Source organism: Thunnus albacares, chromosome 11 (genome assembly GCF_914725855.1).
Source record: "Thunnus albacares chromosome 11, fThuAlb1.1, whole genome shotgun sequence".
In the NCBI taxonomy this organism is placed as follows: Eukaryota; Metazoa; Chordata; class Actinopteri; order Scombriformes; family Scombridae; genus Thunnus; species Thunnus albacares.
Genome location: NC_058116.1, coordinates 17,850,134 through 17,871,619, shown reverse-complemented (window position 1 = coordinate 17,871,619; position 21,486 = coordinate 17,850,134). Strand labels below are relative to the sequence as shown.

Genomic DNA, 21,486 nt, shown 5'->3' with positions numbered 1-21,486 from the left:
TTTCGTTTTCCTTAAGCTGTCAGTTGGTAAAATTAGCCTATCTCAATTAATGGACATTTTTCACAGCTGACATTTTGACTTGTCATAATAAAAAAAAAAAAAAAACAGGTGTTACTAATAACACTAACGATGGCTCTGTTTAGTCCAGGTGTCCCAGTAAGCCAACATGCACAATACCAGGACCCCGAAACAAAAGCAGCTAAATGGACTTTTTTATTTACACGTGTTTTTCCTACTGTGCCATGTCAAAATGTTTTCTGTGAAAATGGCCTATTAATATATTTTTACAGGAAAAACAAAATATAATTCGTGTTTTATAGAAAATAAGCAAAGATGCTGTCCATCATGTTGATTAAGTGCCAAATTTGGGTTGCTGGTAGATGATGTGGCACAAACTGCAATATGTTGTACGTCCAACTTGTGCTGAAACAATCTGATGATTAGTTGATTGAGAGAAAATTCATCATCAACATTATTGTCAAAAAGGACAAACATTGTCTGATTCCACTTTCTCAAATGTGAGGATTTGCTTATTTTTTTCTATTTTAAATCACTTGTTAATTGAACATCTTAGCGTTTTGGACAGTTGATCAGACAAAACAAGCAATTTGAAGGACTCACCTCAGGCTGTTGGAAACTGTTAGTTAAACAATTGTTAGTTGCAGCCCTACACCCAACTTGGGCTGGGCAATATATAGATATTATATTGATATCATGATATGACACTAGATATCTTTATAGATTGTGGATATCGTAATATCGTGATATGGCAAAAATGTTGTCATTTCCTGGTTTTAAAGGCTGCATTACAGTCAAGTGATGTAATTTTCTGAACTTAGCAGACTGTTCTAGCTGTATTATTATTTGCTTTTACCCAGTTAGTCATTATATCGACATTACTGATGATTATTTATCAAAAATCTCATTGTGTAAATATTTTGTGAAAGCACCAATAGTCATCCCTACAATACTATCACAATATCGATATTGAGGTATTTGGTAAAAAATATCGTGATATTTGATTTTGTCTATATCGCCCAGCCCTACACTCAACACAGCAAAGCTATTTGTACCATAAAAAATTTGGGGGTCAAAATGTATCGTCTCTGTTAGTGGATGTTTAACAGCTGCTAAAAATAGACCTCACATAGGTTTATGTGCTGAATGTTCACATCGCGTGCAGCGCAGCAGTTCAAGTGCAGTTAAGTGGAAAAATTCCAAACAACAAATGTTGGACTGAAGGAGGGATTTGAACATGAATATCTTGCCCCCCTTCTCTCTCTCTCTCTCTCTCTGTCTCTCTCTCTCTCTCTCTCTCTCTCTCTCTCTATGTTTGCATCCTCTTACCCGCTCACCCTCTCTCTTCCCCTCCTCCCCTCTTGTCCCTTAGGCCCTCTCCTCCTTTCCTTCCTTCTGACTGACATTTCTGTTATGACACTGTCTGAGCTCCACAGGCCCTGCCTCCATGCCATCCTTAGCTTACTATGCGCCACACGCAGGGCCAGCTTGTCACACTGAGAGCCCGCCTGGCACGCCTTACATCTATATCAGACCACTAAATGCCAATAATGACAACTCAGCTTGATTAAGAAAGTAAGCATCTTCCATCTTCCGGGCCCCTCTGCTCTGTTGGCTCTCCTGCAGATAGAGTTGCCCTTTGCCAAGGGTTTATTGGACACAATCCCAGATGCTTTGCTGGTCAGCCTGTTTGAGGATTGGGATTCTGTTGAGAAGTGGGTTAAGCCCCACATCTCTTTATATTTGGGCAGGGGTATTACAGTTGTGACTATGAGGGGGTTAGCTTAACTCGGCATTGTTGAACCCTAAGTGTGTCTGGGCTTTGCTACTAATATTATGCAGGCTTTACTCACTGGAGCAGTAGTGGATGAAGCTGGCAGAGCGGTCTGCATCTGCGCAATGATACTAAAATAAAATTATAAGAGGATCTGCATTGTTTACGTTTTAAATGTTGCATTACCACCTTAAAAAACTGGTTCTGGTATTATAATCATAAGCACATTTTACATGAGAAAGTTTGATCAAAATATGGTTATTTTTCTGTACAAGCGTCTACAATGTTTCGGTAGTGTGTGTGCTTTGGTGTGTGTGCATATAAGCATGTACTGTATTCACGCAAGTGCACATGGCTTTAAATGTACTGCTCTCTTGTGATGTGTCTGCTAGCTGAGCTTCTATAATTACCACAGCCTGCAGCGCCTCATGGGGAGCATATTAACACACACGAGTGGAGGAGCGAGAACCAGAGCACATGCACAAGTCATACAGGCTGCTTGAGTGTGTTTGCATTATCGCTGACATCTGATGTGTGCATCTGTAGAATAATATATGAATAACAGGAATGCACAGTTGATCATGCTTGTCTAATGTGGAAATAGGGAAGATTTTCTAAATCAATCACAATGTTTGAATGTGCAGCGTACACCATGGAACCAACACAAATGATGAGTCAAACCATAATATGAAGCATCTTTTGAATAAATAAAAATGAAACAGTATGCCAAATGTGAGGAAATATTTTTTTCTAACAAGTCTGAGAGTAAAAACACTTTATTTCTGTGATTGTAAGTTTTTTAACCACATGATGCAAAGTGTAGAAAGTGTGAGATCTTTAAAAAAATATGTGTATTTCTATTTTTAAATATGCTAAACAACAGGACAAAATCAGTACTGTACTGCCCCCAAAAAGTAACTAAATAAAATTAAAATAATTTAATGAAACTGAGGCATGTGATCATGATTAAAAATATTGATAACACTATTAGCAACATAATAATAGTGTACAGTGCATACTTTATGTACTATGGGTACTCTTCCCCGCAGTGTCCTCTTGTCTTAGTACAGTTGTGACCTCACATATCCGTCTAACCTCTCACCCCAGCGAGCAGCAGGCAGCAGCAGCAAGATACACCCCCAGCTACACAGCTGTAATTTCAGGAAAACCACCACTGCCTGCCTCCCCACTTCAGCCCCACACCCACCTCTATTGTCCAACCAGGGATGTGGAATTAGGAGGTGAAGTGTGTGCGTGGACATGACATGCCAGCGTGCGTTCATTTCCTCCCACTTCTGTAATTCCTTTTAGTGAAATGATAAGAAGTAAAGAGGCTGGAGAGCCTTCATAACATCTCATGTTATCTAAGGCTGGCTGCTGTGTTCTGCCTTATAGCTCTGCACGCAATCCCATAAATCATGCTCGGGATTACCAGGTACATACAGTTGGTAGGGAGGACAGCACAGGCTGGCTTTCTGTATGCTGGTCCTCATCTATTTGCTCCTGCAGTCCACTCTGAACTAATGATAACGACGGATCCGCGATAGGTGGATTGTTATGGTGCGGACAGAATCCTCTGGGAGTGTTGAACAGTCATTGTTATGTAATTTCCTCTCAGCGTGGGTGGCTGTGGGTTTGTTGGTGGGCTCAGTGTGGTAATCTCACAAGCATTATCTGTCACTCAGAATCAGAGGATGTTGTGTGCAGGACTCACTCATCCATGCCTGCCTTTTGTAAAACCAACCAATCAGCCAAGCCGGCCTCTTTTTATCCATCGATCATAGACAAACAGGTTTTTCTTCATGCATGCAGTCAACATACTCAGTACAAGTCTTTTCTCATTAGTTTAGGCATTTCCCTGACTAATCTGACTTCCTCCAATCACTCCATTTTATCCAACCACCAACCAGCTGACTGTGGGCCGCGTGACTTATAGGATCGCAGTTGGTACCAAAACAGTATGGAGGTTTGGTGAGAGTGTTTAGATTGCTTATAATGCATTGTCACACTACCTAACCACAGGGATTTTTGTGCAATAAAAATACAAATATAAATAATTCGAAGTTTTTCATTATTAAAAAAACTTTAAATTATACATTTCTATAAAATGACAAATGTCAAAAAGTCAGATTTTGCCCTTAACTTTTTTGACCAGATATGTGGTTACTGAAAGCAACGTGCTCTGCATTTTAGCTTTGAGTGGTGGTATAGTATACCATATAATAGATAGATAGAAAAAAAAAAAGATAGATAGATAGATTGGGGCTGTGCGATATGATGATATATATTGTGTGATGATAGAAAAACGTCTTTTATTTCATATTATGCTCTATCGTTTATTTCGTTGTGTTGCAAATCACACTCTTTATGGCAATATTTTTCATCATTTGGGCTAGGATTGGCCTGATGTTCTTGATGGCTGACAGTCATTCACCACTGAGCCTCTACCATCATAACATCATGATATACATCTGCACATCTGTGCTGTGTGTGCTGCCCACACAATGCAGCAGAGGACAGAGTGAACGGGGTGAAGTACTCGAGTTGACAACAACGACACTCGTTATGTTACTGTAAGTGCAATAAAAGCTTTGTGAGTGAAAAGCCAACAAGAGTAATTTATTAATGAAACCCACGCAAAAGATGGACAGACAGACTAGAAAACCCTACTTTGCAAACTATGTAATTTAATTGAATTTACAGAAAATATGCTTTATCATGATATGTATCGTTATCTCGATATAAAATGACCTGTATCGGGATATGAGATTTTGCTCATATCGCACAACCCTAAGATGGATGGATGGATGGATAGATAGATAGGTAAGTAGATAGACAGATATATAGATAGGAGTGGTATTGAGGATCTTCAGCAGAGCCGCAGTCTCTGAGAAGGTGTCCTGAAGATTGTTCTCCATGAAGAGCTGGTACAGGCACCACTGCAGTTCTTGAACTCATCATTGCTGTAGATGAATGACAGTTTAATTTTCAGCTTGCTCTTGTTCAGCAGTGGGTAAACCTCCATGGTGGTGTTCAGCGCTGCTTCAGGGAACTGGCTGTCGTACTGTTGCAGTGTAGCACTGATCAGGTGCTTGGTGAAGGAGAACCACTGTTTTGTACGGCTCAAGATAGTGTCACAAACCTAAAAGATGAATGCACCAATTTAATACAATATAGAGATAGATATAAGTCAACATTACAATATATCAATATATATTGTATAATAATAATATAATATATAAAGAACTATCCATTTTTATCAATGTATGCATTTTTTTGATAGGGACAATGCAAATTAACATAGCGCCACACAAAAACTAGACTATTATATTATACAGGGCCTACTTTAAGGTGTGTTGCTCACTTTTCTGCAAAAATATAGCACTACTATGATTAAAAACATTGTAAAAGACCAACACCACATATTTAGCTTCTGTCTCACCTCCGTAGCAGCTACCCTCTGAAGTTCACCTGGGCCCAGTGTGCAGCGTTTCTTGCCCAGCTGCTGCTGAGATACACCTACTACCTCCTCTGCTATAAGTTCTCCATAGAGAGTAGGGAAGGAATCTCTGAACAGAACCAGAAGAGTGAAGTTAAGCTTTAGTTGCCAGGTAAAATAACCAGAAATTTTACATAATTCAGTTGTTCAAGCATCATAGACTTTAACACAATATCAGTAATATTAAACAGCACAACATACATGTTAATTAACCGATCTTTTGCAAGTTATCTGTGAACTGCTGCATGATTCCCTGGACAAAGACTAAGTTGATGGTCTGCTAATGGAGCTGGCTGTAGAGATTGTCCACATGAGGCGTGATGTGATGGAGCAGCTCCAGGAAGAAGCTGAAATTATCATCCTCCAGTAGCCTCACAAACCCTCCAGACTCTCGCATAGTGGTAGGATCAAACTCGCCTGAGTCCCTGATGGTTTCAAAACACTGGAGGAGGTCATCTTTGTGCTCAAAAACAGTTCACAGCACGGCTGTAGGAGTTCCATCTCACTGTGCTTGCTCTTGGGAGTCTGTGTGCCACCACTCTATCAAGCATGCTGGTTCTCTTGGAAGATCTTGGAAAAAAGCCAGAGAATCCAGCCAGTGCACTCTTGAGATGTGAGATGTCAGCTGCTGCATGATGAGGTTAAGTTGGTGAGCATAGCAGTGGACATTGTGTGCATTCACATACACATCTTGCACCTTCTTCTGCACACCACCTGAGGCTCCCCTCATGACATTTGTCTGGGAAATGAGCTTGCTCTTCTGGTCAAAAGTGCTGTGGTGATGATATCATTTGTGGCACTCTGGAGAGGTATAAACTCAAAAAACCTCTGTTGCACATCATGGGCTTTGTCAGTGTAGCGGATCACAAGCACCAGTTGACACTGAGTGGAAATGTCTGTTGTTTCATCAGCCTGGATGGAGAAAAAGTCAGCACTCCTGATTTCTTCAGTCATCCATCCATCCATTTTCTTTACCATTTATCCTCTAGAGGGTCATGGGGGAGCTGGAGCCAATCTCAGCTGACATTGGGCGAGAGGCGGGCTACACCCTCGACAGGTCACCAGCCAATCACAGAGCTAACATATAGTATAGAGACAGACAACCATTCACACTCACATTCACACCTACGGGCAATTTAGAGTCTCCAATTAACCTAACCTACATGTTTTTGGTCTGTGGGAGGAAGCTGGAGCACCCGGAGAGAACCAACACAGGCACGGGGAGAACATGCAAACTCCACACAGAAAGGCCCCAGCAGGCCAGTGGATTCAAACCCAGAACCTTCTTGCTTTGAGGCGACAGTGCTAACCACCGCACATACATTCAAGGACTTCAGTCTGCAAATGCTCTTGTAGAACTATATCTAGTGATGCTACAAAATCCACCAATCCTCTAAAATCACTAGGATTTTCTGAGCTTTCACTTTCATCATGGCCACACAGGGCTAGCTCAAAGGCATCACGGAATTTGACACTGTCTGTTATTTTAGACAGGAAGTCCCCATTATGCTTATCAATCCCTATCCTGTAGCCTTCATCAAGCTTAGCAGCTATGTTTACTTTCCCAAACATGGCTGGTTGCATTGCATTTTCCATGTGGACCCCAGTTTGTTCATGCTTTTTTTTTTTTTTTTCTGATATCCTGTCTGAATCCATGTGGGGTCTGATCCTGTTGTTTGAAAAAGGAGGCAGGGAAAGCAAAATAAAGCATTGGTGTCACTACATACAGTTAGCCAAGCAAAGGTCTTACAAAACCAGCTCCTTTAAAATGTACATTGTCTTCCTCTGTCTTTGGATTGCTGTTGAATTATGATGTCAGGCTGATCAGGTTCAAGCTCTTTGACTCTGAGCTTCTCTTGCAATGTTCTTCTCTCAAAAGGCGTTATTTTTAGTGACTTAACTGAATTTTCTGTCTGTCCTCTAGCTAGCCAAAATACACTCTCTGTTGCACAAGGCTCCTCCAACTTTACGCTTAAGAGCTCATTCTGGCGCATTTTATGTCAGATGCCTCCTGCTCTCTGCTGCCACCCAGTGGTTGGTTGTATGTAAAACAGCAGCATTCAGATAAATGCTGTTGGGGCGCAGGTGCCATGCGCACCACCAAGCTTCTATCTCTTGTATCGAAGAGGAGCAAACTGTGCATGCACAACTTATAACAAGAGTCAATGGACATATTCTTGTGCCCCACACCAGAAATTTGTGAACTATCAGTAACTTTAGGTAATGTAGAACAGTTTTAGTGTGGGGTAAAGGTAAAGTGTGGGCACTTTACCTGAGTATTGCAATTTTGTGAGATTCCCCACTTTTAGTGCACGTTTAAGAGGGAAATATTTTATTTCAGTGCATTCATTTGAAGGCTATTTTGTAGTTTCATCTCCCGTATCAAAACAATACTTTTTTTGATACCTTACTTTGTGAAATATATTCATGTTTTTCTACAAAGCCATTTTTTATTTCACAAAAGATTGTGATTTGATTTCTTCTTCCACCACTACTTTACTCTACATTGGAAGTCTTATTCATTTGTCAATAATCATAGATGTGTGTGAGTGTGTGTGTGTGGGCCAGTGTCTATGTATCTGGCCACTGCATGTGATGGCAGATGGAAAGGTAAACCACTGTAAGCTGCGATGGTGGTTTTTCTCTTATTTATGCGGGGGACATAGTAGCTGTCAGTGCTGCTGTTCCGCTGCTGGTGAAATAGTAATGAGTGTGTATAACGGAGCTGAGCCAGTGTGGTTTACAGCTCCGTTGCACTTGTAGGCGAGGCCAGGGCACATGGAGCACCACTGACTGGCTGTACATGGTGTCTGTGTGCCGGTGATGGAGACAGAACAAGGAGGCTCTGGCCACCGCCGGGATAAACCTAATTCAGAGACTGAGGTTGGACTCTTTTTATATCTTTGGTTTAGAAATGTTTAAAGAAGCTGCCTGGAAAATATTTTACCATCTAAGTCATGTAAACTCTCTAAAAACTGAGAAGGAAGGGAAGTGCAAGGGTTTATCATCATATCTGGATATATATCATTCGATATATATATATATATATATATATATATATATATATATATATATATATATATATATATATATATAGTTCACTTGACAGTCCATTGAGGGGATTTGTTAGCGTTAGCAAAGTTAAAATAATTGTTTGGAATCAGAACTTTTAGGCTCTGTTTTATGAGAAGTCATTTTTTAAACATTTAAATCAACTGAAGTACTGTATTATGTGAACCAACCATTAGAGCCATAACAATTAGTCAATTTATAGATTAGTTGATCGACAAAAAATGTATTAAATTTATTTTGATCATTAATTTTTAGAGTCATTTTTCTTGCATAAACACAAACATTCTCTGGTTTCAGCTTCTTTGCTGCTTTTCTCTGTTTTAATAATATTGTAAATTTAATATTTTGGGATTTGGGACTGTTGGTTGGACAACACAAGGCATTTGAAGATGTCATTTTGGGCACTGAGAAGTTGTTTTAGACATTTCATTAAATTTAACCATTTAATGATTAATCAAGAAAATAAACATTAGATTAAGCAAAAATGTTAATAATATTCAGTGTGGATTTCAGTTTTGGTACACATTTTGGAGAGATTTTTGTCTTTCCCGACACTACAGATTTGGGCAAATCACCTGTGGCCTCAAGTGGAAAACTTAACATCTATCACCATCTATAAATACTCTGGTAAACTTGACTTCACTTGGAATAGATCTGATAAATTTGACAAGTCTTAATTTGCTGTGTAACTGATGTTCTTTAGTTACACTACAAATAAATCTTAAAGGAGGCTTTATAACTTTGTTTTATACACTTTCTAGTAATAAAATTAGAATACAATGTTTTCAGGTTTAAAGCACATCTGTGATAAAGACAGATGAAGCTGTCTACCTGTGTTATTTAGTTATGACTTCATTTTATATTCACAAAATTGTGACTGGCTAGTGAATCTTGATTGTTGAAGATTTTCAACACCTCTGTGGCATTGACCTTCTCATTGCAAATTCACAGTTTGGAGTGAATTGGCACAGCATCACCTCCAGTAGTCAGGCAGGACGCATTGTCCATGTCATTCCAACAAAAGTAAATATGGGAAATGGTCAGCTCAGCAGAGGTGTGTGAGGTGTTTCTTATGACCACAAAAGAACTGTTTGTGATAATGAATGATAGCATAATGAACTTTGTTGTTATTTTGTGATTTCTCTTGTCATTTTTTTCTCTGTTTCCTTCTATAGTGATGGTCCCTATGTGAACATAAATGCTTAAAAGGCCATCTTCTTAACCCCCCTATGCTAATGGTTAGAAATGTCAACAGTTAACTGTTAATCGATTAACCACCGGGAATATTTTTGACTGGTTACACATGTCGGTCTATAGGTTAATTTGCATACTAGGGTTGGGTACTGAACTTGCTATGATACATTATTCACGTTAGATCAATTGGTGCTAAATTTCCATAGCCGTACCATGCTGTGTGTAGTCCATAGACTGTATAAAAGTAAGGTGTAGGATATTAAGTCACACAACTGACAGACTGTTAGCCTAGCATGCTAATCCTATGGTCTATCTGTAATAAAAACGTAGGTGTTACTTTGTTATTAGGTCATCACCCAGTTGATATGCCAAATGATTGAGACCAATGTGCAGCCAATTGGTGTGGTGGAGGGCGAAGGATTGAAAGACCCAGTTCAGTACCTCAATCCTGAGTATGTTATGCCATCGAGAGCTATTGTGACTAAATGCATTAAAAACACTTTGGGTTTCAGAAGCATGAGCTAAAAGTCAAGCTAGCCAGGGCAGACAAGTTAGCTCTGACCACAGACTGCTGGACAGCTCTCACAAATGAAAGCTACATCACAACTTTTCTTAAAAATAACCAATTAGTTATCGGTTAATAGACGTCGGTCTATCGAAAGTAAAATTAATACCTACCTACCTGTGACATACCTACTAAAGGTATATCCCATTTCTCATTTGGTATTGTCCACTTCCATAACAGAATAGCCTACAATGATGCAGCTCAGTCAATGCCACCTGTTGAGTAGTCTGGATGTAACCACACCTGCAGTAACACCTGTACGTAGGAGTACAGAAACTCAAATGTTTGAGAATTGTGTGGTAGTGGCGGTGTTACAATTAGAGGATTGAACCTGACCCTTGGACTCGTGATTCTGACAGATCACCTGTGTTGGGCTAGCTTTCTTTGACCTGGCACATAAGTTTTATTTGGAATAGCTTTGGTCAGCCACTCCTTCATTTCAATAGTTTATCAGCAGACCTACTGTACTGAGCGGCAGTATCTACCTCAACTCAGATTCCAGCTGCTCTGCTGCTCTCCGAAGTTATTTGAAACTTTTAATTAAAATTAAATAAATTAAATAATTCTCAGGAAAATTGGAGAATGGAGGAAATATAGTGAAAAAATCAAATTTTAATTAACAGGTCAGGTCTGATCTAGGCATGGATAACAATATCATTAGTGGGTTTTTGATGTGATGCTGATAGTATGATCTTATGACATTCATGCATTTGATCATTGACTGTATTTAAATATGGACGTCATGACAGCTCCCCAAATGTGAAGCCAAAACATCTCGATCACCTCCTGGTGGCTGGCTGCAGTATAGGTCATAAGTCCTGCCCCCCCCCCCCCCCCCATGTTTGTCCAAGTGTTAATTTTTCTGGTAACTTTGTTTTTATTTAGTTATTTGATGATATAAAAAGCTCTCAAACCTCCATCAGGTGGCAGGACAGCTGAGGGGGCGTGTCCCGTGGGGTGTCACCCGCCACCTGACTCTACTGTGTAGACTCTGGCTCCAAATGATGCCACACAAGCAAGATGGCAGCTCCTGGAAAGGAAATATTTTGGTTTCACTTTTGCATAGTGGCGGGAAGTGGAGATGGGTCATCCATATTTATATACAGTCAAGCCATTTGATTATATGAGACAGTCATCACAAATCAACCTCGAATTGATGAGCTTAATGTATTAATGTATTTCTGTAATCAATATTTGGTAAAAGCTGACACAAGGGTAGCTTTATCTTTAACGATGCTGGGAAGCCTCTTTAGCTTCAGACTAAATGGCTGAATGTGAAACCAACGATTACAGAACTGTGAAAATACTATAAACGGATAGATTTATAATGTTATATCACTGCTAATATTAGAACAAGTAAATTATTTGGGCATTCATGGCATTTATTAGTCTTGTATGATAGAAAAGCATTAATCGCCATTGTCGAAACCTTGAGTGGCTTTGACAGATCCTCATTTGTATTTAAAAATACTTGGTTGTAGGTGTTTCTGGCTTGTTTTCGTATTGCAAAATGGCTTTGCTTGTCTTCCACATGAGCACACAGGCTTGTGATCTGCTGACCTTTGGAATTTGGGGCTATAGAGCAGAGCTCGATGTTCTCACTAAGCAAACAAGTCAGGTGTTTGAATTCAATGCTCCTCTAGATATCTGATGTCTGTCTCGCCTTTGCTTTTTGTCAATATTTAACTAGAGCTCTTTTTTTGGGAATTCCCTCGCTGTGTTTTTATGTATATGGTGTAACGTGTAAGGAGTAACACTTTTGGTTTACACCTACTCTTCTTCTCTTCATGGCCAGAAGGAAGCTTGACGTTGTGTTAATTTTGTGATTGTGCACGACAAAGGTGTAGCTGTAACAGATCAGGCAGTACACACACCAGTCCCTAATGTCAGTCCCATTAGAACCAGCATCCGCGGCCATCTGCACCGTGACTCATTAGACTGTCATTTCACGCCGTTTATAGGCTGTGTTTGGACGCCTCCGCTTCAGCCTCACCCCGGGATTTCAGACCTCCTCCTCTGGCAGTGTCCCCTGCGGGGTGTGGCTTGAGGACAGAGATTGGAGAATGCTGCTCCTATATCCCAACCCCCCACTCTCCATGCATCGTTACATTCCTACTCCCCCACCCTTCAACATCATCTTCCCCAGAGGTCTGGGCCTGTAACGAGAGGACAGGGTGGAGCATCTGTTCCCCGAGCCACTCCTTTTATCCGCTGGCCCTCCCTCTCAATCAGTCTCTTTTCATACACTCTGGTCTAAATCTCTGCTGTTAACACTCTCACACACACTCCCACACACACTCACATATATACTAGACAGACAGACAGACCATCTGAGTTGTGCCCCCTCTCCTCTGCAGTCTTTTGATTATCTGGTGACTCAACCCTTCAATCAATTTCTTAATGTCACCCTGAAAATGACTGTTTATTTCTGTCTTCAATTTATTATCTTCATTCATGCCAGTTAACCCTTTTCCCTGCTTTGTGTGTGTGTGTGTGTGTGTGTGTGTATACAGCTGAAAAGCAAGACCATAAACTGAATCTGAGCCCACCGCGCACTCAGCACACCTCTGAGATGCTCAGAAACCACCTGACAGGTCAGTACATGTGCACACACTGACACAAAAACATACACACAAATGCAGTCACATGTACAAGGAGAATGGCTGAATAAAGCTGTGTTACTTCAGCACATTAAAGAGGGATTTTGAGAGACATTAAATGACCTTTTAGGGAGGGAAAAGAGCGGTTCCTCTGACATGCTTGCTCTGACCTTTTGATTTCTCTCTTACCCTTCAGCTCTGAAGCTAGAATTTTCTCATTCATCCTGAGTGTAGACTCCTGTCAGGTAGTTTGAATTAAGATTTGAGGGGCCAAATTACTTAATTTGACTGATAGTAGTAGAAACATCCAAGACAGAAGGCTATCAGTGTGCGGTAGAATACTTATTAGAGCTGTGCAGCTGTGCAGACCATTTACACCCTGTGGAGAAAATGTATGTAGGTGAAGTGATTTAATGACTAGAATCACATTTGCAGTTTGGAGCAGGAGCGGGTCTGAACTTTGTGTTTTTGTGTGTGTGTGTGTGTGTGTGTCTGTTTGTAGCATGGTCATGTATGTGTGTAAGAAGCTGGATTCTTTTTAATGGCTTGTAGCTGATATATAAAGCATTATTTAATGATTTATTAACTATTGATAAAGCTGTTAGTTACAGCTTAATACCTCTTTATAAAGAGTGCATTATTATGCTCTCAGTTTACTTTAACAGCATCTGATTATGTTGACTCCTTTACCCACTTAGAAACAACAGCCACATTTGACATCGAGGATACAGATGATTCATTTTGTGCTGTTTCTGTTTCTTAGTATGTTCTATTTTAAAGAAAGTATGAGCCGACGTTGTCTTCGAGTCTACGTGCACACTTGAAATGTATTGTCAGAAATTAAAATAGCTCTTGCCAAGGAGGATACAGTGCACTGTTGTATGTGGGATGCTGATACAATTGGCATGGAGAGAACTGATTACTGATTTGGTACAAAGGGATTTTCTCTCTGTGCAGAAACAGTCTGCCCTACTTACAGAGACGCCACCGCAGCCTAACCTGCTGTTCCCAGCTGGTGCTGCTTTGAAATACCCCCCTCTCCTCCTCCTTCCCCTCTTCTCTTTGCTCCTCCTCTCTGAGTCTGTGCAGAACCCCCCCCCCTCCCCCAATATATGAGCCTCGTCTTCTTTGCGTCAGACTGCTCCATTCATGAAAAGTGTGACGTGAGCAAGTCTTCAGCGACCCTGTGACGCTGCCTCCCACCCACTCACAGGTGCTGCGGGAGTCAGAGGAATGTCTGTCATTCTCCAGCCTCTCTCCCTGCTTTTTGTGATGTTTTTCTCCGTCCTGACCATCAGTTCAGCCTTTCTCCCCGGGGTTTTTTTGTCACATCTCTGGCTCGGAGCGGAGAGAGGACCATGAATCTGAGCTCTGTCTGCTGTGAGTAATCTGCTGATGCTGTGTCTTTGCGTTACATCTGAGTGGAGGCGGTGCGATGTGGAGGTAGCTCTCTTGCTTGTGTATGATTTGTCTCTGGTGTTTTCGAAAGTTCGCATCCTTTATCATACATTTGAGACATCTGTGTGTGTGTGTGTGTGTGTGTGTGTGTGTGCGCGCTGTCTGTATGTGGACCAGCTGTCAGTGTTTGTTCAGTTAGCAGCACTGCAGGAGTGTGTCGAGTGGTCGTGCGTTGGTGCGTGCAGGAGCTATTTTAGGCTCAGTGGTGATGCTGCTGCTGCTTTTTGATGCAGTATTTCTCGGTGCCCTCTGAAGGACAGGTTGTGATGTAGGTGAAGGTATAGACCAGCAAAACCCGCCCTCTGCCTCCTGATGTAACAAATGAAACAAACACATGTTCTGAGATGTGATAACGCTGTTGGTCAGAGATGACACACTTTTTCTGGGACACATGTGTACACACATAACATTTACTCCCAATTCCAGTCTCTCATTTTGTTTTAGTAAACTCTGCCTCTCTCTTTGTGCCTGCAACTTCATCCATCTCTTTATTTACTCAGCTTGGCAGCAGGAGAGATCTGTGTGTGCCCACCTCTGTCCTCTGCTACTAAGCATGTTTATGTAACTGCACAGGATGAGTAGCCGGCAGCCGGGCTTTAGAGGAAGAGGAGGAGGAGGAGGAGAGATCCATCCGTCCATCCTCCACAGAGCGTTTAAATTAATGGCTGCATATTCATATCCATGAGGAGTTTGCCATTTGGATTTTTCTCTGGAGTGTCTGACTTCAGCTGCTTGGGGTACAGAATTTAATATTCAAACGTAGATGAGGTGCATGTTGCTTTTTTTTAAGAGCAAGCAGGGATAGTATAAACCCATGAGCTAACAGAAGCACTAATGTGTATTGATTTCCTGGCTTTCTGCTGTGGCAGAGTGTCTTCAGACATGTAGTACAACTCATACCCGCTTTTTTTTTTGCTCAATAGCTTTGTGCTTTTTTATATTGCTGCCATTAAAGTGGTGTCAGTCACAGCCAGTCTCCTGCAATATGAGTGTTTGTCTGTTGTGTCACTTTTTGTGTGTCTGTCTCTCTCCTCGGCCCTTGTTGTTGGCAGGTCAGGCAGGCTGTCCCTATTAAAAGAGCACAAGGGGGATTGTTGTGGCAGCAGCTGCTCTGGTGTGCAGTGTGTAGCTTTGAGTGTGTGTATGTGTGTGCTGCTGTCTCCTGGCCGTGCAGGGCAGACAGGCCCAGTTCACATGGAGCCGGCTCCTCTTGTGTCCTTTGTTGTCGCTCTGGGAGTCTTTCCCATTGGAGTGTGGTCGGTACAGTATCATGCCGCAAGCAGCCACAACAGCAGCAGCAGCAGCAGCAGTAGAATAGCCGTTTCTCTCTGTCTTCTTTGTCTGTCTCTCATTCATTTGTCTCTGCTCTCACTCCTTTCTGTTTCCAGCCTCAAAATTGCTTCCATATCTCCTTCATTCACGGCCCTTTTCTGTCTCTCTAATCTACTTTTCACCGAACCATTCTCTCTTTCCACTGTCTACTTGGCCCCTCCGTCCCTCTCTGTCCGTTTGCATTCATCATCTATCCGGATGGATCTGGTTAGCATTCATAAATAGAACTCCGTAAAGCTTTATCGTTAAGAATTACTGGGAACAAAGAGTCGACTTGACTGAAAGGAGATTTTCAGAGCAGAGTATGCATGATAGTTACAGATTTCAGTCTTGTAGGAGGCTGTGTGTCCTGGTTACAGTGCAGGCTGCAGCCTTACTGAGAGGCTGGAAGAACGAAGCTGGAGGGAGAGTGTGTGACATGTTGATGGCGCACACTCTTAGTTATTTATTTTCTCCAGTTCTGACTGGTACCGACTGAGGCTATTTGAAGCACAAGTTATGTTTATGCGTTTGGGGTTCTAATGATTCACAGCCACATTAACCCTTAATCTGAATTTTAAATATACTCTTAAAGAATGCTGCACCGGTTCCCCCCAAGGCTGCGTCCTTTCCCCTCTACTCTTCTCTCTGTATACAAACAGCTGCACCTCCAGTCACCAGTCAGTCAAGCTACTGAAGTTTGCAGATGACACCACCCTGATTGGACTCATCTCTGGTGGGGATAAGTCTGCCCACAGGTGGGAGATTGACCATCTGCACTCTAAAGACTGTGGAGATGGTTGCGAACTTCAGAAAGAACGCCCCGACATCACCCTGTGTGACTCCCCAATCGACACTGTAGAGCCCTTCCACTTCCTGGGAACCATCATCACCCAGCACCTCAAGTGGGAGCAGAACATCAGTAGCCTCACCAAGAAGACTCAGCAGAGGATGTACTTCCTGCAGCAGCTGAAGAAGTTCAACCTGCCAAAACCAATGATGGTGCACTTCTACACTGCCATCACACACAGTCCATCCTCACCTCCTCCGTTACCATCTGGTACACTGCTGCCACTGCCAAGGATAGGGGCAGACTGCAGCGTATCATTCACTCTGCTGAGAGGGTAATTGGCTGCAACCTGCTGTCCCTCCAGGACCTGCACGCCTCCAGGACACTGAGAAGAGCAGAGGAGATCATGGCCAACCCCTCCCACCCCAGACATAACTTTTTCGAACATTTCCCTAAGGCAAGAGGCTGAGGTCTATCTTGACCAAAACAAGAACAGTTTCTTCCTGTCTGCAGCTGGCCTCATTAACAAGGCCCGAGACCCCCTCTGACATGGACTCTATCCTGCTCATAGTCACTTTACATCATATTAATGTGAAATCTATAATCTTATTTTCTGTGAACTCATCACATGTAACACAGCATGTTATGTTAACGCAATTATTTGTATTCTTTGTATTATTACACTTGCACATTACACATACTGTTTATACTGTGAACATTTGTACATTCCCTTTAATATCATGTACATCATATTTTTAAAACTCTACAGCTCTCTTCACATAGAACATATTTTTCAATTATCTTTTATCATAAAATTGTATTTATATATTTATTCCACCTGTCTTTTGTGGTAGTTGTATTTTTCTCACTTTTTATAGATACTTGTTTTTTCTCTCTACCTTCTATTTTTTGATTGTTATGCACCACTACACCAAGACAAATTCCTTGTATGTGAAAACTAGTCACTAGTCAGCTAGGATCAATTTGGTTTGTTTTGGTTTGCTGAACTCACTGGCAGACATCAGTGTTTTGGACTTCAAAACACTCACACTCTCACCCTCTCTCATCAGTCAACTCTCTCTGGCAGTTTCACTCATCCTCTCCCTGAGAAATCCAGCTCTCACAACAAACCAGGCATATTCCACCATGATCCCACCTGGCATTTTCCCCGGGGCTTTGACCTTGTTCTTATTTGCCCAGCAACACCCGTCAAACCCCGAGCAGGCAGGTAGGCGGGCAGGGATTACTGCTCTGTGGCCCGCTATTCCCTCCAGCCACCGCCAGGTATTTAAGTCAGCCCAGGTGAGTCACCAGAGGGAATCAGAATATGAAGAAAGAGGGATTATAGCGAAATGTCAGCCATGTGAGAGCAGATGCCTGAACACTGTGCCAGAATCTGTTTATTTTCCCCTTTTTCCACCGCTGGGCCTGCACCAGCAGATTATTACTTTCACCCACCTACAGCAAGCTGTCCAATCCACTCTGTCAGGGCTCATGGCCATGGCAGCGAGGGAAAGCTGATTTAGACATCGGCCCACATCCCGACAATCAAATCAGGACTGGGCGGCTTTCATATTTCAGAGGTTTCTTTATTTGATGTTCATATCGTGAAATATGTTACCATTTTGTCGGCTGCACCAGACAGAAGACAAATATGGGCGGTATGTTTCCAAATTTCTGTTTCATAACATTGTTTACTGACAGGATGACATGACAAGTCCAGAGTCTGCATTAACTAGGGAAACAGAGTACAGATACCAGAGTGCAACTGTTCAACTCTGTCCCAGAATAACAGACAGTCACATGTGTGGTTCAGAGCAGAGTAACTTTGACCATAGACTGAACTATTCATAAGACTCTTGTGTTCATCCAGGTAATTTTTATTTTAATATTCTGGACTTTTCCTTCATTGGGTTCTCGAAGCTGCTCTTGCCATCCATTTTTTTTGATGCTAAGGTTGTTTCAAGTCAGGAGAGATGGAAATGGTCTGCAGCAGGTTATCTATCTTTCCTCTCAGGAATGAGCTCATGAGGATGAGCAGACCAGTAACTGTGAAAGGGTTTTACTTGAGCTCACTCTTCTGTAGTCATATCTCTCTATACGCCTTTGGTGTCTGACAATATGATTTAAAAAAAGTTCTGGTTAGGTGTTAAGTAGCTGGTAGTTTCTGAGGTGATTTATACCCCTCTTCTTTTGAGGTAAAAGCTTTGTTGCTTCAAAAAATATTCTTGATAAAAGCAAGATAGTATTTTAGATGAGCGACCCACTCCTTGCTTTAAAGGAGGTGAACACCACATGGCTGTTGTTATTTAAAACAACACTATTCCCCCTGTATCTGACTGACTGGATCACACAGCAAACTCAAGGCTTTTAGGCCTCTCCAAACCTGAGAGTTGAATGAGAGCAAGTGTGACTGGTAGCAGAAGGTCAGGATCGATGCTGTGTTGACATGGTAACGTGTGAATGATGAGGTGGGATAGGGAGCTAAATTGGCTCTTTGTTGGTGGTGCAGCTGTCACCTAAAGGAAGGTTCCCCCTGTGGGGCCCAGCAGGGCTTCCCTTAATGAGGAGCAGAGTGACGGAGACACAGATGACGCTGCTGCTGCTTCTGCCGTGTTTGTGAGAATGAATGCAATGTGCATGTCTGTATATGTTAACAGCCTGTCTTTTGCTACATTAATATGTTATAGGAAGTCCAGCTGCTTTAATGATAGTACAGTATGTTGAAACACAATCGAAACAACCATATTGGCGTTTGCTGAGTGGCACAAAAAAAACTGCCCTCCCTAGTGGATTGCTGGGAGTAGTGGGATTATTGGATCCTGGCAGACACGCCCCAGGCATGTGTTTGTGTGTGTGTGTGTGTGTGTGTGTGTGTCTGTGCGAGCACATGTGTTCTCTGAATCTGATCCCCTTGTGCCACCAGCTGCTGTGAACACACACACAAACACACGGGCACACACAGTAACAACACCAGTGAGATGTTTCTCTGTCAAAGTTGCTCCAAACCTATATATATATATATACTGTATATATATACTAAAAATGTACATACCATAAAGCATTGTGCCATTGGTGGTTTACATTAGGTCACACAAATGAAAGGAAGTGTGTAGAGGATGTATGGAGGGGAAGACTGAATAGGGTCTGTGTTTGTACAAGCTTGTCTCTAGAGCTCTGTAGGGATTAAAGGATCAGCCCCTGATAATTTCTCTCTCTCTCTCCCCCTCTCGCTGTCTCTCTATCTTTCTTCATTTTATCCATTCTGCTGAATATCTGCATTGTGTCCTTCTCTGGAGTGATATGCACCTCATGCAAACATGTAACGTTTTTTTTGTTTTGTTTTGTTTTTTTTAAACATCAGAGTCAGTGTGTCCTTTTGCCCAGCCACGATTGCTTTCGGAAAGTCCAGTAAATAAATGACTGTAAATGAAACCCTTTCCTGATCAGGCGCAGACATTATTGATGGGATTCTATGCCCATAGAGATCTCCCATTAGAGATTAATGGAAGAGGTCCGTTTCCTATTCTTGGTGTCAGATATAGATGCATAGACTTTGTCCAGATTCAGCCTGTTAGCACAGGAAAGAGACCGGCTGTACCGAGTACAAATGGGTGAAAATTACAGCAGTTGAAAGGCATCAGATTTTCTTGTAGTCATTATTCAGGCAAGATAATTGTGTTGTTTGAGTCAGGTTATAAGTTATTGTGCATGCAGGCTTGTGTCTTGATGTGCGTGTTTCTCTACAGCCGACCACATCCGCCCTCCGCGTCCCACGTCAGAAGCCCAGCTCTGAGAATCATCCGTGGGGTGGAATTACAGCACGGGCCTCTACTCACACAGCTCGATTGTCTTGGCTGTGGAAGGGACGGATTTATTGGATACCTGAGAGAGCATTCTCTCCTTCCCCTGCACTCTCAGCAACCTGCTTAGAGACAGGCCTGCATTATAGATGAGCTTCTGGCAGCCACTACACTCTCACAGCACTCAGGTTACCCCCCCAGTAGATACACACAGATACAGTACATGCACTCGCACAAACATGTAAGCAGCATTGATGTGGACCAGCGGTTCAGGACGCATAGCAAATAACTGTGAACATCTCTTCAGTTTGAGGCCTGTCAGGAACCTTTATCACATCTTAACCCCTCCCTCTTACCCCCCTCTTTTCTGTTTTTCAAATGTCCAGAAATGGAAAAATGCCAAACAGAAAATGCATGATTAAACACAAACATTGGAGACTGGAATCCAGTCTTGGTGTTGTAGCCTTGCAGCATTTCAGCAGCAAATTTGTATGCAGCAAAGTTGTATGCTATAGAGGGCTTGATTGTACTTTGACCTTTGCCAAGTGGAAGAGCTGTGCATTCATGCCAATGTTCCCTGCAGAGGGCAACATAAACTAAAAGTGTGTTTCAGCTGAACTTCTTGACTGTCCTCACCCCTTAAGGAACCTTCCACGTAACACAGAGCCAACTCACTGCTCTGCCTCTCTGTCTCCTCCCTCCTGGACTTTGATCTTCTGTTCCCGACTGTACACACTGTACAGCCTCTCTCTCTCTCTCTCTCTCTGTCCCTCACTCTCTGTTTTACATTGCCCCCTCAAACTTGATTGGATTTCTAAGGCCATGATGTCCTCAGTGGCTTTAAAGTGTCATTTAAGCAGCAATTGATTCACTGCTTTGTGCAGATTGGTAAACGAGCACAGTGGACTGTGGATAAATGGCCATCTGTTTGTCACTGAGTAAACACAGTGTATGCTACAGTCGTAACAAATTAAAGCCCCCATGTTCAGGATTTCTGACCTTGGCAACTCCCTGTGGTGACGTTGAAAAAGACTGTGTGGCAAGACAGCATTGCATGTTGTTACAACACTCCCCACGCATCTGATACAGGGACAGTGAGATGAAGGGAAGAGAGCAACACATACTGTAGAGTTGGATTGTCTCATTTTTCTACCAACAAAAAGTTAAGCCATCAGAATAGTTTGATGTAAGATGCTATTATCATGCAAAATATTACCCACAGTGTCTTTAACTGACATACTGTAGATAGGTTGACAGGTAGGTTATACAGTTCATCAGTTTTCTTAGCTATATCTATGATATAAGGCATAATATTTATGGTTAAAATTCTTCCTTATGAGGCACATAGTTTGGCATTTTAAGATACAAATGAGCATCAGAACAAGCAGGGGTAAACTTTATT

The 21,486-nt window shown here is 42.0% G+C and overlaps 1 protein-coding gene across 4 annotated transcripts in view; it reads left to right on the top strand.

Annotated features, from left to right (window-relative positions):
• The window catches only part of si:ch211-45c16.2 (mitogen-activated protein kinase kinase kinase 13), a 45,334-nt gene that overhangs the window by 11,264 nt on the left and 12,584 nt on the right, over positions 1-21,486 (top strand). For 2 of the 4 annotated variants that reach the window (XM_044366051.1, XM_044366052.1), the window contains one exon: positions 12,636-12,716. The exons of 1 other annotated variant lie outside the window; for it this stretch is intronic. The gene's annotated coding sequence lies outside the window, so the exon portion shown is untranslated. Of the gene's footprint in view, positions 1-12,635; positions 12,717-13,890; positions 14,103-21,486 lie in introns of those variants that run through there. One more of the 4 variants, XM_044366053.1, reaches the window with a different exon arrangement.